Source organism: Cryptomeria japonica, unplaced genomic scaffold, assembly GCF_030272615.1.
Source record: "Cryptomeria japonica unplaced genomic scaffold, Sugi_1.0 HiC_scaffold_141, whole genome shotgun sequence".
Lineage (NCBI taxonomy): Eukaryota > Viridiplantae > Streptophyta > Pinopsida > Cupressales > Cupressaceae > Cryptomeria > Cryptomeria japonica.
The window spans coordinates 282501-297500 of NW_026728963.1; the positions used below are offsets into that span (position 1 = coordinate 282501).

Genomic DNA, 15000 nt, shown 5'->3' on the forward strand with positions numbered 1-15000 from the left:
GGGCGCGCTTGGGGCGACTACCAGTGCCAACCCCTTATCCCGCGACGCGTCCGACAAAGAGAACGTTCCAAGGCGGCAGAGGAGGTTACCAGCCGAAGGATGCAGTAGCAATAACAGGTATAGTTCCGCGGCGGCCGAGAAGACTCACCGCATAGGAATCGGGATGCGAGGCGAGGGATGCGGCGGGAAGGCCCCGACGGCTAAACGGAAGAGGCTGCAGGGCCGCCTCGGAATGGTCCAAGCATCGGATGCGATTGGGACGACTACCAGTGCCAACCCCTTATCCCGCGATGCGTCCGATACACAGATAGTTCCAAGGCGGCCGAGGAGCCTCACCGCATATCAATCGGGGTGCGAGGCGAGGGATGGGGCGGGAAGGCCCCAACGGCTAGACGGAAGAGGCTTCAGGGCCACCTCGGAATGGTCCAAGCATCGGACGCGCTTGGGGCGACTGCCAGTGCCAACCCCTTATCCCGCGATGCGTCCGATACACAGATGGTTCCAAGGCGGCCGAGGAGCCTCACCGCATAGCAATCGGGGGTGCGAGGCGAGGGATGGGGCGGGAAGGCCCCAACGGCTAGACGGAAGAGGCTTCAGGGCCGCCTAGGAATGGTCCAAGCATCGGACACGCTTGGGGCGACTACCAGTGACAGCCCCCTATCCCGCGATGCGTCCGATACGAAGATGGTTCCAAGGCGGCCGAGGAGCCTCACCGCATAGCAATCGGGGTGCGAGGTGGGGGATGCGGCGAGATGGCCCCAACGGCTAGACGGAAGAGGCCACAGGGCCGCGTCGGAATAGTCCAAGCATCGGACGCGCTTGGGGCGACTACCAGTGACAACCCCTTATCCCGCGATGCGTCCGATACGAAGATAGTTCCAAGGCGGCCGAGGAGCCTCACCGCATAGCAATCGGGGTGCGAGGTGGGGGATGCGGCGAGATGGCCCCAACGGCTAGACGGAAGAGGCTGCAGGGCCGCCTCGGAATAGTCCAAGCATCGGACGCGCTTGGGGCCACTACCAGTGACAACCCCTTATCCCGCAATGCGTCCGATACGAAGATAGTTCCAAGGCGGCCGAAGAGCCTCACCGCATAGCAATCGGGGTGCGAGGTGGGGGATGCGGCGAGATGGCCTGGCCCCAACGGCTAGACGGAAGAGGCCACAGGGCCGCCTCGGAATAGTCCAAGCATCGGACGCGCTTGGGGGCGACTACCAGTGACAACCCCTTATCCCGCGATGCGTCCGATACGAAGATAGTTCCCAGGCGGCCGAGGAGCCTCACCGCATAGCAATCGGGGTGCGAGCGAGGGATGCGGCGAGATGGCCCCAAAGGCTAGACGGAAGAGGCTGCAGGGCTGCCTCGGAATAGTCCAAGCATCGGACGCGCTTGGGGCGACTACCACTGCCAACCCCTTATCCCGCGATGCGCGATACACAGATAGTTCCGAGGCGGCCGAGGAGGTGGGGGATGCAGCGAGATGGCCCCAACGGCTAGACGGAAGAGGCTGCAGGGCCGCCTCGGAATAGTCCAAGCATCGGACGCGCTTGGGGCGACTACCAGTGACAACCCTTATCCGCGATGCGTCCGATACACAGATAGTTTCCGAGGCGGCCAAGGAGCCTCACCGCATAGCAATCGTGGTGCGAGGTGGGGGATGCGGCGAGATGGCCCCAACGGCTAGACGGAAGAGGCTGCAGGGGCCGCCTCGGAATGGTCCAAGCATCGGATGCGCTTGGGGCGACTACCACTTGCCAACCCCTTATCCCGCGATGCGTCCGATACACAGATAGTTCCAAGGCGGCCGAGGAGCCTCACAGCATAGCAATCAGGGTGCGAGGCGAGGGATGCGGCGAGAAAGCCCAACGGCTAGAGGGAAGAGGCTTCAGGTCCGCCTCGGAATGGGTCCAAGCATCGGACGCGCTTGGGGCGACTACCAGTGACAACCCCTTATCCCGCGACGCGTCCGATACACAGATAGTTCCAAGGCGGCCGAGGAGCCTCACCGCATAGCAATCGGGGTGCGAGGCGAGGGATGCGCGGAGAAGGACCCAACGGCTACACGGAAGAGGCTTCGGGGCCGCCTCGGAATGGTCCAAGCATCGGACGCGCTTGGGGCGACTACCAGTGACAACCCCTTATCCCGCGACGCGTCCGATACACAGATAGTTCCAAGGCGGCCGAGGAGCCTCACCGCATAGCAATCGGGGTGCGAGGCGAGGGATGCGGCGAGAAGGACCCAACGGCTACACGGAAGAGGCTTCGGGGCCGCCTCGGATGGTCCAAGCATCGGACGCGCTTGGGGCGACTACCAGTGACAACCCCTTATCCGCGACGCGTCCGATACACAGATAGTTCCAAGGCGGCCGAGGAGCCTCACCGCATAGCAATCGGGGTGCGAGGCGAGGGATGCGGCGGAGAAGGACCCAACGGCTAGACGGAAGAGGCTTCGGGTCCGCCTCGGAATGGTCCAAGCATCGGACGCGCTTGGGGCGACTACCAGTGACAACCCCTTATCCCGCGACGCGTCCGATACACAGATAGTTCCAAGGCGGCCGAGGAGCCTCACCGCATAGCAATCGGGGTGCGAGGCGAGGGATGCGGCGAGAAGGACCCAACGGCTAGACGGAAGAGGCTTCGGGTCCGCCTCGGAATGGTCCAAGCATCGGACGCGCTTGGGGCGACTACCAGTGACAACCCCTTATCCCGCGACGCGTCCGATACACAGATAGTTCCAAGGCGGCCGAGGAGCCTCACCGCATAGCAATCGGGGTGCGAGGCGAGGGATGCGGCGAGAAGGACCCAACGGCTAGACGGAAGAGGCTTCGGGTCCGCCTCGGAATGGTCCAAGCATCGGACGCGCTTGGGGCGACTACCAGTGACAACCCCTTATCCCGCGACGCGTCCGATACACAGATAGTTCCGAGGCGGCCGAGGAGCCTCACCGCATAGCAATCGGGGTGCGAGGCGAAGGATGCGGCGAGAAGGACCCAACGGCTAGACGGAAGAGGCTTCGGGTCCGCCTCGGAATGGTCTAAGCATCGGACGCGCTTGGGGCGACTACCAGTGACAACCCCTTATCCCGCGACGCGTCCGATACACAGATAGTTCCAAGGCGGCCGAGGAGCCTCACCGCATAGCAATCGGGGTGCGAGGCGAGGGATGCGGCGAGAAGGACCCAACGGCTAGACGGAAGAGGCTTCAGGGCCGCCTCGGAATGGTCCAAGCATCGAACGCGCTTGGGTGGCGTACTACCAGTGACAACCCCTTATCCCGCGACGCGTCCGATACACAGATAGTTCCGAGGCGGCCGAGGAGCCTCACCGCATAGCAATCGGGGTGCGAGGCGAGGGATGCGGCGAGGAAGGACCCAAACGGCTAGACGGAAGAGGCTTCAGGGCCGCCTCGGAATGGTCCAAGCATCGGACGCGCTTGGGGCGACTACCAGTGACAACCCCTTATCCCGCGACGCGTCCGATACACAGATAGTTCCGAGGCGGCCGAGGAGCCTCACCGCATAGCAATCGGGGGTGCGAGGCGAGGGATGCGGCGAGAAGGACCCAACGGCTAGACGGAAGAGGCTTCAGGGCCGCCTCGGAATGGTCCAAGCATCGGACGCGCTTGGGGCGACTACCAATGACAACCCCTTATCCCGCGACGCGTCCGATACACAGATAGTTCCGAGGCGGCCGAGGAGCCTCACCGCATAGCAATCGGGGTGCGAGGCGAGGGATGCGGCGAGAAGGACCCAACGGCTAGACGGAAGAGGCTTCAGGGCCGCCTCGGAATGGTCCAAGCATCGGACGCGCTTGGGGCGACTACCAGTGACAACCCCTTATCCCGCGACGCGTCCGATACACAGATAGTTCCGAGGCGGCCGAGGAGCCTCACCGCATAGCAATCGGGGTGCGAGGCGAGGGATGCGGCGAGAAGGACCCAACGGCTAGACGGAAGAGGCTTCAGGGCCGCCTCGGAATGGTCCAAGCATCGGACGCGCTTGGGGCGACTACCGTTGCCAACCCCTTATCCCGCGATGCGTCTGATACACAGATAGTTCCGAGGCGGCGAGGAGCCTCACCGCATAGCAATCGGGTTGCGAGGCAGATTATTGGGAAGGGAACCCCTGGGATGCGGCTCAAGCAGTGCCCAAAGGGACTGAATGCGGAATCACATCGAGAGACCCAAATGCTATACGAGGGCTCAAATCGAATTATCGATTTGGCCACGACATGGACGCATCGGAACGACTACCTTTGCCGAACCACTCGCAATTGCATCCATACCGAAACCAATAGACATTTCCGTTAGAGCCCTCGCATAGCATTCGGGAATCTCGCATTGCCCCTCTAAATCGACCAATGCTGGCGCTCAATGAAAATCCGAGCGCTACCACCGTTCGAGCGCCAGCATTGGTCGAGTTAGAGGGGCACGGGGAGAATGCTCCAGTCAACACCTCCCCTATATAAGTTATTTGTTCGATTCTCGCACAACCGTAGTCTGCCTCGTCGAATCAAACAACGGTCCCAGATTCCGACTTCCGTTCCGTAGAGACCCAAAAGCTAGATGGAGGCTCGCAAGAAGAGAGTCGGCGCATAGCAATCGGGTTTCTCGAACGTTTAGGGACCGAGCTCACTTGCGGATAGGGCAAAATCCGCCAAGCAACCCAAAAGCTAGACGGGGGCTCGAATCGAATCGCCTAGGCGGCCACAACAACGACGTGTTGGATCGACTACCAGTGCCAAACCATTCAGCAAGACTAGTCTGTGTCGAGGCGGATAGAGATTCTCAGAGAGCGCCCGCATAGCATTTAGGAGACCTGCCGCGTCCCTCACACTCGACAAATGGTGGTGCACGTTTATAAATCCGAGCGATCCCAACCCTTTCAAGCACCAACATCGGTCGAGATAGAGGGGCACGGAGGGGGCTGCGTGAGACAACACAGTCCCCTATATAAGTTATTTGTCCGATTCTCACACATCCGAAGAATGGTCATCAAATCGGACAACAGCCCAAACTTCCGACTTCCGTCCCAGAAAGCCCAAGAGCTATCTAAAACGTTCATGGCCGGAACTCGATCGGCGCTATACCAGTCCGCCAAGCAACCCAAAAGCTAGACTGGAGCTCTAGTCGAATCACCTCTGTGGCCATTGCAAGGACGTGTTGGAGCGACTACCATTGCCGAACCCATTCCGCAGGTCGAGTCCATACCAAGGCCGCATAGAGATTCACGATGAGCTCCTGCATAGCAATCAGGAGACTTGCCGTGTCCATCACAATCGATAAATCCTGGTGCAAGATTTTTGCATCCGAGCGCTCCAACCAGTCGAGCACCAGCATCAATCGACATAAACGGGCACGGGGGGAGGATGCTCGAGAACACTACCTCCCCTATATAAGTTATTTGTCCGATTCTCAAGCAGCCGAAGTCTGGTCATCGAATCGGGTCAAAGACCACAACTTCCGACTTTACCCACAATGCAAGTCATCGAATCGAACATCGGCCCCCGAGTCGGACTCCATGCGTATGTCTGGTCATCGGACCCAAATTCCGCCTTCCTGCGCATGGCGGGCCATCAATATCAACTCGGTCATCGGACCCAAACTCCGCCTTTTTGCGTATGGCACGCCTTCAAATCGGTCATCGGACCCAATTCCGCCTTCCTGTGCATGGCGGGCCATCAACATCAACTCGGTCATCGGACCCAAATTCCGCCTTTCTGCGCATGGCACGCCATCAACTCGGTCATCGGACCCAAATTCCGCCTTCCTGCGCATGGCAGGTCATCGGACACAAATTCAGACCTCGCCAATATGCTACGTATCGAATCGGTCATCGGACCCAACTTCCGACTTCATCCATACTGTAGGGTCTTTGAGGTTGGCGCGGTGCGCTCAACCCAGGGAGTCGACCATCGAAGCATACACCTCCCCTATATAAGCTATTTGTCCGATTCCCACACCTGTGTAGTTTGCACCTCTGACCAGGACATCGAACCCAACTTCCGAACTCGACTGCAACGACGGCACCAGCGCCTTGGTGCGCACCTTGCGACGCACAGTCCCAACATTCGCCTTCCTGCACATGGCAGGTCATCGGACCCAAATTCCGACCTCGCGAGTATGCCTACATATCGAATCGGTCATCGGACCCAACTTCCGACTTCATCCATACGTAGGGTCTTTGAGGTTGGCGCGGTGCGCTCAACCCGGGGAGTCGACCCAACGAAGCATACACCTCCTATATAAGCTATTTGTCCGATTCCCACACCTGTGTAGTTTGCACCTCCGATCAAGACATCGACCCCAACTTCCGAACTCGCCTCCAACGACCGAACCAGCGCCTTGGTGCGCACCTTGCAACGCACAGTGCCAACATTCGCCTTCCTGCACGTGGCAGGTCATCGGACCCAAATTCCGACCTCGCGAGTATGCCTACATATCGAATCGGTCATCGGACCCAACTTCCGACTTCATCCATACCGTAGGGTCTTTGAGGTTGGCGCGGTGCGCTCAACCCGGGGAGTCGACCCTACGAAGCATACACCTCCCCTATATAAGCTATTTGTCCGATTCCCACACCTGTGTAGCTTGCACCTCCGATCAGGACATCGACCCCAACTTCCGAACTCGACTAAAAAGACCGCACCAGCGCCTTGGTGTGCACCTTGCAACGCACAGTGTCAACATTCGCCTTCCTGCACATGGCAGGTCATCGGACCCAAATTCCGACCTCATGAGCATACCTACTAATCGAATTGGTCATCGGACCCAACTTCCGACTTCATCCATACCGTAGGGTCTTTGAGGTTGGCGCGGTGCGCTCAACCTGGGGAGTCGACCCATCGAAGCATACACCTCCCCTATATAAGCTATTTGTCCGATTCCGACACCTGTGTAGTTTGCACCTCCGCTCAGGACATCGACCCCACTTCCGAACTCGCCTGCAACGACCGAACCAGCGCCTTGGTGCGCACCAAAGTGCGCACTTTTGGAGGGCACTTTTGTGCGCTCCAAAGGTGCGCACTTTTGGAGGGCACTTTTCTGCGCTCCAAAGGTGCGCACTTTTGGAGGGCACTTTTTGGAGGGCACTTTTCTGCGCTCCAAAGGTGCGCACTTTTGGAGGGCACTTTTTTGGAGGGCACTTTTCTGCGCTCCAAAGGTGCGCACTTTTGGAGGGCACTTTTTGGAGGGCACTTTTCTGCGCTCCAAAGGTGCGCACTTTTGGAGGGCACTTTTTGGAGGGCACTTTTCTGCGCTCCAAAGGTGCGCACCTTTTTGGAGGGCACTTTTTGGAGGGCACTTTTTCTGCGCTCCAAAGGTGCGCACTTTTGGAGGGCACTTTTTCTGCGCTCCAAAGGTGCGCACTTTTGGAGGGCACTTTTTGGAGGGCACTTTTCTGCGCTCCAAAGGTGCGCACTTTTGGAGGGCACTTTTTGGAGGGCACTTTTCTGCGCTCCAAAGGTGCGCACTTTTGGAGGGCACTTTTTGGAGGGCACTTTTCTGCGCTCCAAAGGTGCGCACTTTTGGAGGGCACTTTTGTGCACTCCAAAGGTGCGCACTTTTGGAGGGCACTTTTCCTGTGCTCCAAAGGTGCACACCTAGGTGAGCACCTTCGACCACACCTTGTAGCACACCAAACTCTGACTTTCGACTTCATCCGCAATGCAGGGTCTTTGAGGTTGGCGCAATGCGCACAACCAGGGGAGTCGACCCATCAAACCCAACACCTCCCCCTATATAAGCTATTTGTCTGATTCTCATACATGCGTAGCCTGCAGGGAGCAATTAGGACATCGACCCCAACTTTCGGCTTCTAAACGAAAACAAGGTCTTTGAGGTTGGTGTAATGCGAACAACTAGGGGAGTCAACCCATCAAACCCAACACCTCCCCTATATAAGCTATTTGTCTGATTCTCATACATGTGTAGTCTACAGGAGCAATTAGGACATCGACCCCAACTTTTGACTTCTTAACGAAAACAAGGTCTTTGAGGTTGACGTAATGCGCACAACCAGGGGAGTCGACCCATCAAACCCAACACCTCCCTATATAAGCTATTTGTCCGATTCTCATACATGTGTAGCCTGCAGGAGCCATTAGGGACATTGACCCCCAACTTTTGACTTCTTAACGAAAACAAGGTCTTTGAGGTTGGCGTAATGCGCACAACCAAGGGAGTTGACCCATCAAACCCAACACCTCCCCTATATAAGCTATTTGTCTGATTCTCATACATGTGTAGCCTGCAACAACGATTAGGACATCCACCCCAACTTCTGAATTCGTCTGCGTTGACCGCACCAAAGGTGCACGCCTTGGTGCTCACCAAAATCCGACTTCCGACTTCTTCTGCTATGCGGGGTCTTTGAGGTTGCGCAGTGCGCACAACCAGGGGAGTCAACCACCGAATGCAACACCTCCCCTATATAAGCTATTTGTCTGATTCTCATACATGCGTAGACTGCAGCAATGATTAGGACATCCACCCCAACTTTTGACTTCTTAAACAAGACAGGGTCTTTGAAGTTGGTGCAGTGCACACAACCAGGGGAGTCGACCATCAAACGCAACACCCTCCCCTATATAAAGCTATTTGTCCGATTCTCATACGTGTAGTCTGCAGCAGCGATTAGGACATCGACCCCACAACTTCCGAATTCGTTTGCATTGACCGCACCAAAGGTGCACGCCTTGGTGTGCACCCTGGAGTGCACTTTGGTGCTCACCTCGGAGCACACTTTGGTGTGCACCTCGGTGTGCACCAAAGGTGCGCACCTTGGAGCGCACCAAAGGTGTACACTTTGGAGCGCACCACATAGGGTCTTTGAGAGGTTGGCGCAGTGCGCACACCAAGGTGGGTGTTGAGGTGCGTGCCGAGGTGGGTGGGTGCTAGGGTGCGCTCCATGGTGGGTGCCAGGGTGGGTGCGTGCTAGGGTGGATTCCAAAGAGGGTCATAGGGTGGGTGCCAAGGTGGGTTGGTGATATAGTGGGTTCAAAGGTGGGTACTAGGGTGGGTTCCAAGGTGGGTCACAAGTTGGGTGCCAGGATGCGTGGGTGTTAGGTTGGGTGCCAAGGTTGGGCTCCTGCGTGGGTGGGTGCTAGGGTGGGTTTCAAGGTGGACGCGAGGGCGGGTGCCAAGGTGGGTAACAAGTTGGGTGTTAGGATGGGTGAGTGCTAGAGTGGGTGCCAAGGTGGGTGGGTGCTAAGGTGGATGCCAAGGTGGTTCACAGGTGGGTGGGTTTCTAGGGTGAGTTCCAAGGTGGGTCACAGGTTCAGTGCTAGGGTGGTGTCAATGCGGGTGTCGAGGTGCCTGGGTGCTAGGGTGTGGATGCCAATGTGGGTCATAGGGTGGGTACTAGGGTGGGCTGCAATGTGGTGCCAAGGTGGGTAACATGCTCGGTGGGTTCTAAATTGGGTGCCAGGGTGGTGTGCACCCACCTTGCCCGAGGTGGGTGCCAAGGTGCCAGTGTGGGTGGGTGCTAAGGTGGATGCCAAGGTGGGTGAGAAGGTGGGTGATAGGTTGAGTGGTAGGATGGGTGTGTGCCAAGATGGGTCACAGGTGGGTGCAAGGGTGGGTAGGTGCTAGGGTTGGTGTCAGGGTGGGTGGGTGCTAGGTTGGGTTCCAAGGTGGGTGCGAGGGTGAGTGTCAAGGTGGGTCACAGGTTAGGTGCTAGGATGGGTGAGTGCTAGGGTGCAAAGGTGCCAGGGTGGGTGTTAGGATGGGTCGATGCTAGGGTGAGTGGCAAGGTGGGTCCACAAGTGTCAAGGTGGGTGCCGAGGTGGGTGCCAAGTCGGCGACTGCTATGGTGGATGCCAAGGTGGGTCACGGGGTGGGTGCCAAGTTGCTAGGTTGGGTTCCAAGGTGGGTGCCAACGTGGGTGCTAGGGTGCGTGGGTTAAAGGGTGTGTCACAACGTGGGTGCCAGGATGGGTGCGCACCCACATGGCCAAGACGGGTGGCGGGGTGCAAGGTTGGGTTCCCAAGCCGGTCACAGGCTGGGTGCTAGGATGGTGGGTGCCAAGGTGGGCACCAGGGTGGGTGCACCCACCTGGCCAAGGTGGTCACGGGGTGGGTCCTAGGGTGGGTAACGGGGTGGGTACTAAGGTGCGTGCCAAGGTGGGTCATAGGGTGGGTGCCAAGGTGGGCACCAGGGTGGGTGTGCACCAACCCTAGCCAGGGTAGGTCACGGGGTGGTTGTCGGGGTGGGCGTCAAGGAGCCAAGGTGGGTGGCAAGTAGCCAAGTTGCGTGCCAAGGTGGGTGTCGGGGTGGGTGCCAAGGATCCAAGGTGGGGTGCCAAGGAACCAAGGTGGGTGTCTGGGTGGGTGCCGAGGTGGGAGCCAGGGTGGGTCCAAGTTGAGTGCAAAGGTGGGTGCCAGGGTCAAGGTGAGTGCCAATGTGGGTTCCAAGGTGCCAGGGTCAGGGTGGAGTGCCAATGTGGGTTCAAAGGTGCTAAGTTGGGTGCGAGGTTGGGTGCGAGGGTGGGTGGGTGCCAAGGGTGTGCTAGGTGAAGCCCGGGTGGGTCGGCATCCCATGGGTGTCGAGTTGGTGCCTGATGGGTGCTTCTTGTCAAGTTTTAGTCGTCCGGGACTCATTTCGAGCCTTAGAGGTCGTTTCTTGTCCGGTTTGCCCTGTCTTCGACCTGGGAACCCAATTTTGGTCCTCGGGTCCCATTTTTTTTTGTCTCGCATCCACTTTTGGCCTGTGGCCTTTTCGGGGTCGATTCTCGTTTTGGGCATCAGAGCATGTTTCTTCTCCTAAAACCCAATATTTGTTTATTAAGTCTCGGAACACATTTTTGTTCTCGTGGACCCATCATGGGTCTTGGAAGCCATTTGTGGTCCTTGGGTCCCATTTTGCATCCCGAAACTTGTGTTTTGGTGCTTGATCCCTATTTTGGGTGCCCACCTTGCACCAAGTGCGCACCCGGGGCAAACCGAGCGCCTTGGTGCACCGGGGCAAGATCGAGCGTGCACCCGAGGTGCCCCGAACATGCACCAAGGTGCACTCGGCCCACATGTGAGTGCAGGTCGTTGCGCCGAGGTGGTGTGTGGGCACCGCGTTGCAGACGGGACACTGCACGCACACGACGCCCCCTCCAGGTGCACGCACGTAGGCCGGGCCGGGTGCACACCCGACGCCCTAGCAAGGTGCGCGCACCGGGCAGGGCTCACACTTGGCGAACGGGGCGCACTTCGCGAGGGAGGGTGTGCACCTCGACGGGGGTGGGTGGCCGGGGTGGATTCGCACGTGGGTCGCGGTTTGCTAAGTACACACTGCGACAAGCTCATAACGGGTGCGATCATACCAGCGTTAGTGCACCGGATCCCATCAGAACTCCGCAGTTAAGCGCGCTTGGGCCGGAGTAGTACTGGGATGGGTGACCTCCGGGAAGTCCCGGTGTTGCACCCTTTTTTAGTTTTTCGCCGGCGTCGCAATGCTATTTGAATAAACCTTTTGCCCGTTTGCGTTCTCGTCGGGGGCCGGGCCGGGCCGGGGTGCGCTGCCCGCACTACCGCGCGCGCGGGGGCGACACGAGCGCGCACCCGAGGCGCCCGAGCACACAGGCCACGGTGCAACCCGGGCGTTGTGCGCGCACCCCGGTGCGCCGAGGTGCTGCTGCGCGCACCCAGGTGAAATCGGTGTGCACCTCGGCCAGTGCGCGCTCGGTCGAGTCGGCCACGTTGGCCAAGTGCACGGTGATGTTTCTTACTCTAAGGTTCCGCACCAGACGCCCGGGACAGGTGAGCGAAGCTGGGCGGGCGGGGTGCGCGCCGGGGCAGGTGCACGCAGCTGGAGAGAGCTTTGGAGCACACTTCGGAGCGCACCAATGATGCGCTCCATTCAAAAGTTTCCTGAAAAGGCAAAAAAAGTTGAGATTATAGAATTTCCCACTTGAGAGATTGTAAAAAAATAAAATTTAAAATGAAGGAAACGCGGGTGCCAAGTGTGCGCAGCCCAGCCAAGGTGTGCGCACCAAGGCGCCCACCCTGGCGAAGGTGCACGCAAGGTGCGCACCCGAGGCAAACCGGACAATTAACCCAACTTTCGACTTCGCGCGCACCTTGGAGCGCACTTCGGAGCGCTCCTTGGTGCGCACCAATCTTGGGCACCTCGGAGTGCACCATGGCGCCCACCAAGGTGCGCACCCGGGGCAAACCGAGCTCCGACTTCGTGCGCACCTTGGAGCGCACGAAAGGTGCGCACCATGGCGCCCACCAAGGTGCGCAGCGCCAGCCAAGGCGTGCGCATCAAGGTGCGCACCCTTGCGAAGGTGCGCACCCGGGGCAAACCGAGCTCCGACTTCGTGCGCACCTTGGAGCGCACAAAAGGTGCGCAACCCAGCCAAGGTGTGCGCACCCCGGTCAAACCGAGCTCCGAATCGTGCGCACCAGAGGTGCACGCCATCGTGCCACCTTGGAGCACACTTCGGAGCCCTCCTTGGTGCGCGCCGATGTTGCGCACCTCGGAGCGCACCCGGGGAAAACAATGCAATTAACCCGACTTTCGACTTCGTGGGCACCTCGGAGCGCTCTCGGGTTCGCACCTCGGAGCACACCGAGGTGGCCACCTTTGATGCGCTGCCTTCACCAATTTCCAGAAAAGGCAAGAAAACATTGAGAAGGTGTGCGCACCGAGGTGCCCACCCTGGCGAAGGTGCACGCGAGGTGCGCACCCGGGGCAAAACCGGGCTCCGACTTCGTGCACGCCGCACCTTGGAGCACACTTCGGAGCGCTCCTTGGTGCGCACCAGGGCGCGCAACCCAGCCGAGGTGCCCACCCCGGCGAAGGTGCACGCGAGGTGCGCACCCGGGGCAAACCGGGCTCCGACTTCGTGCACGCCATGGTGCCCACCGCGGCGAAGGTGCACGCGAGGTGCGCACCCGGGGCACTGCCTTCACCAATTTCCAGAAAAGGCAAGAAAACATTGAGAAGGTGTGCGCACCGAGGTTGCCCACCCTGGCGAAGGTGCACGCGAGGTGCGCACCCGGGGCAAACCGGGCTCCGGACTTCGTGCACAGCCGCACCTTGGAGCACACTTCGGAGCGCTCCTTGGTGCGCACCAGGGCGCGCAACCCCGCCGAAGGTGCACGCGAGGTGCGCACCGGGGCAAACCGGGCTCCGACTTCGTGCACGCCATGGTGCGCACCGCGGCGAAGGTGCGCACCCGGGGCAAACCGGGCTCCGACTTCGTGCACGCCGCACCTTGGAGCACACTTCGGAGCGCTCCTTGGTGCGCACCAAGGGGCGCGCAACCCAGCCGAGGTGCCCACCCCGGCGAAGGTGCACGCGAGGTGCGTACCCGGGGCAAACCGGGCTCCGACTTCGTGCACGCCGCACCTTGGAGCACACTTCGGAGCGCTCCTTGGTGCGCACACATGGTGCCCACCAGGCCGCGCAACCCAGCCAAGGTGGGTGCGCACCAAGGTGCACGCGAGGTGCGCACCCGGGGCAAACCGGGGGTCCGACTTCGTGCACGCCGCACCTTGGAGCACACATCGGGGCGCTCCCAGGGTTCGCACCGGCGTTGCGCACCGTGGTGGACACCTCGGAGCACACCAAGGTGGGCAGCGAGAGTGCGCACCTTTGATGCGATGCCTTCACTAATTTCCATAAAGGCAAAAAAAAAACGAGATTTTAAAATTTCCGTTTTGAAAGATAGTGAGAAAAAGGGAATGCTGGTGCCATCTTGAGCCTCGCCCCTGGTGCGCAGCCCAGCCAAGGTGTGCGCACCAAGGTGCCCACCCCTGGCGAAGGTGCGCGCCCGGGCAATTAACCCAACTTCCCAACTTCGCCGCGCGCCAGGGTGGGGAGCGCACCCAACAACCGGGCCCTGGGAAGAGCCAATGCGAGAAACCCCACCAAACGCTCTGACAAAAAAAAGAGGGGGGCGCTCCAGTAACCCCGCTTCGGAGCGCACCCTGGGCAAACCCAGCCAAGGTGCCCACCCCGGCCAAGGTGCAGGCGAGGTGCGCACCCGGGGCAAACCGGGCTCCGACAACGTGCACGCCGCACCTTGGAGCACACTTCGTAGCGCTCCCGGTGTGCGCACCTCAGGAGCACACCAAGGTGGGCAGCGAGGTGCGCACCTTTGATGCGCTTTGCCTTCACTAATTTCCAGAAAAGGCAAAAAAAAAAGGAGATTTTAAAATTTCCGTTTTTGAAAGATAGTGAAAAAAACGGAACGCGCGTGCCATCTTGAGCCCGCCCTGGTGCGCAGCCCAGGTAAGGTGCCCACCCTGGCAAAGGGTGCGCAACCGGGGGCAATTAACCCTACTTCCGACTTCGTGCGCGCCAGGGTGGCAACCGGGCCTCGGAAGAGCCAATGCGAGAAACCCCACCAAACGCTCCGACAAAAAAAGAGGCGGCGCTCCAATAACCCCGCTTCGGAGCGCAGCCGGGGCAAACCCAGCCAAGGTGCCCACCCCGACGAAGGTGCACGCGAGGTGCGCACCCGGGGCAAACCGGGCTCCGACAACGTGCTACGCAGCACCTTGGAGCACACTTCGAAGCACTCCCGGGTGCCCACCGGCGTTGCGCACCGTGGTGGGCAGCGAGTGGTGCGCACCTTTGATGCGCTGCCTTCACTAATTTCCAGAAAAAAGGCAAAAAAAAATGAGATTTTAAAATTTCCGTTTTGAAAGATAGTGAAAAAAAAGGAACGCGGGTGCATCTTGAGCCCGCCCTGGTGCGCAGCCCAGGCAAGGCATGCGCACCAAGGTGCCCACCCGAGGTGCACACCCGGGGCAAACCGGGCTCCGACTTCGTGCAGGCCGCACCTTGGAGCACACTTCGGAGCGCTCCTTGGTGCGCACCATGGTGCCCACCAGGGCGCGCAACCCAGCCAAGGTCTGCACACCATGGTGCCCACCCCGGCGAAGGTGCACGCGAGGTGCGGCACCCGGGGCAAACCGGGCTCCGACTTCGTGCACGCCATGGTGCCCACCGCGGCGAAGGTGCACGCGAGGTGCGCACCCGGGGCAAACCGGGCTCCGACTTC

At 59.8% G+C, this 15000-nt stretch overlaps 1 non-coding gene across 1 annotated transcript; it reads left to right on the top strand.

Annotated features, from left to right (window-relative positions):
* Positions 1–11293: 11293 nt before the first annotated feature.
* Positions 11294–11411, top strand: LOC131866364 (5S ribosomal RNA). The gene has a single exon (XR_009364982.1). It is a non-coding gene; the product is annotated as a 5S ribosomal RNA (ribosomal RNA).
* Positions 11412–15000: the final 3589 nt, after the last annotated feature.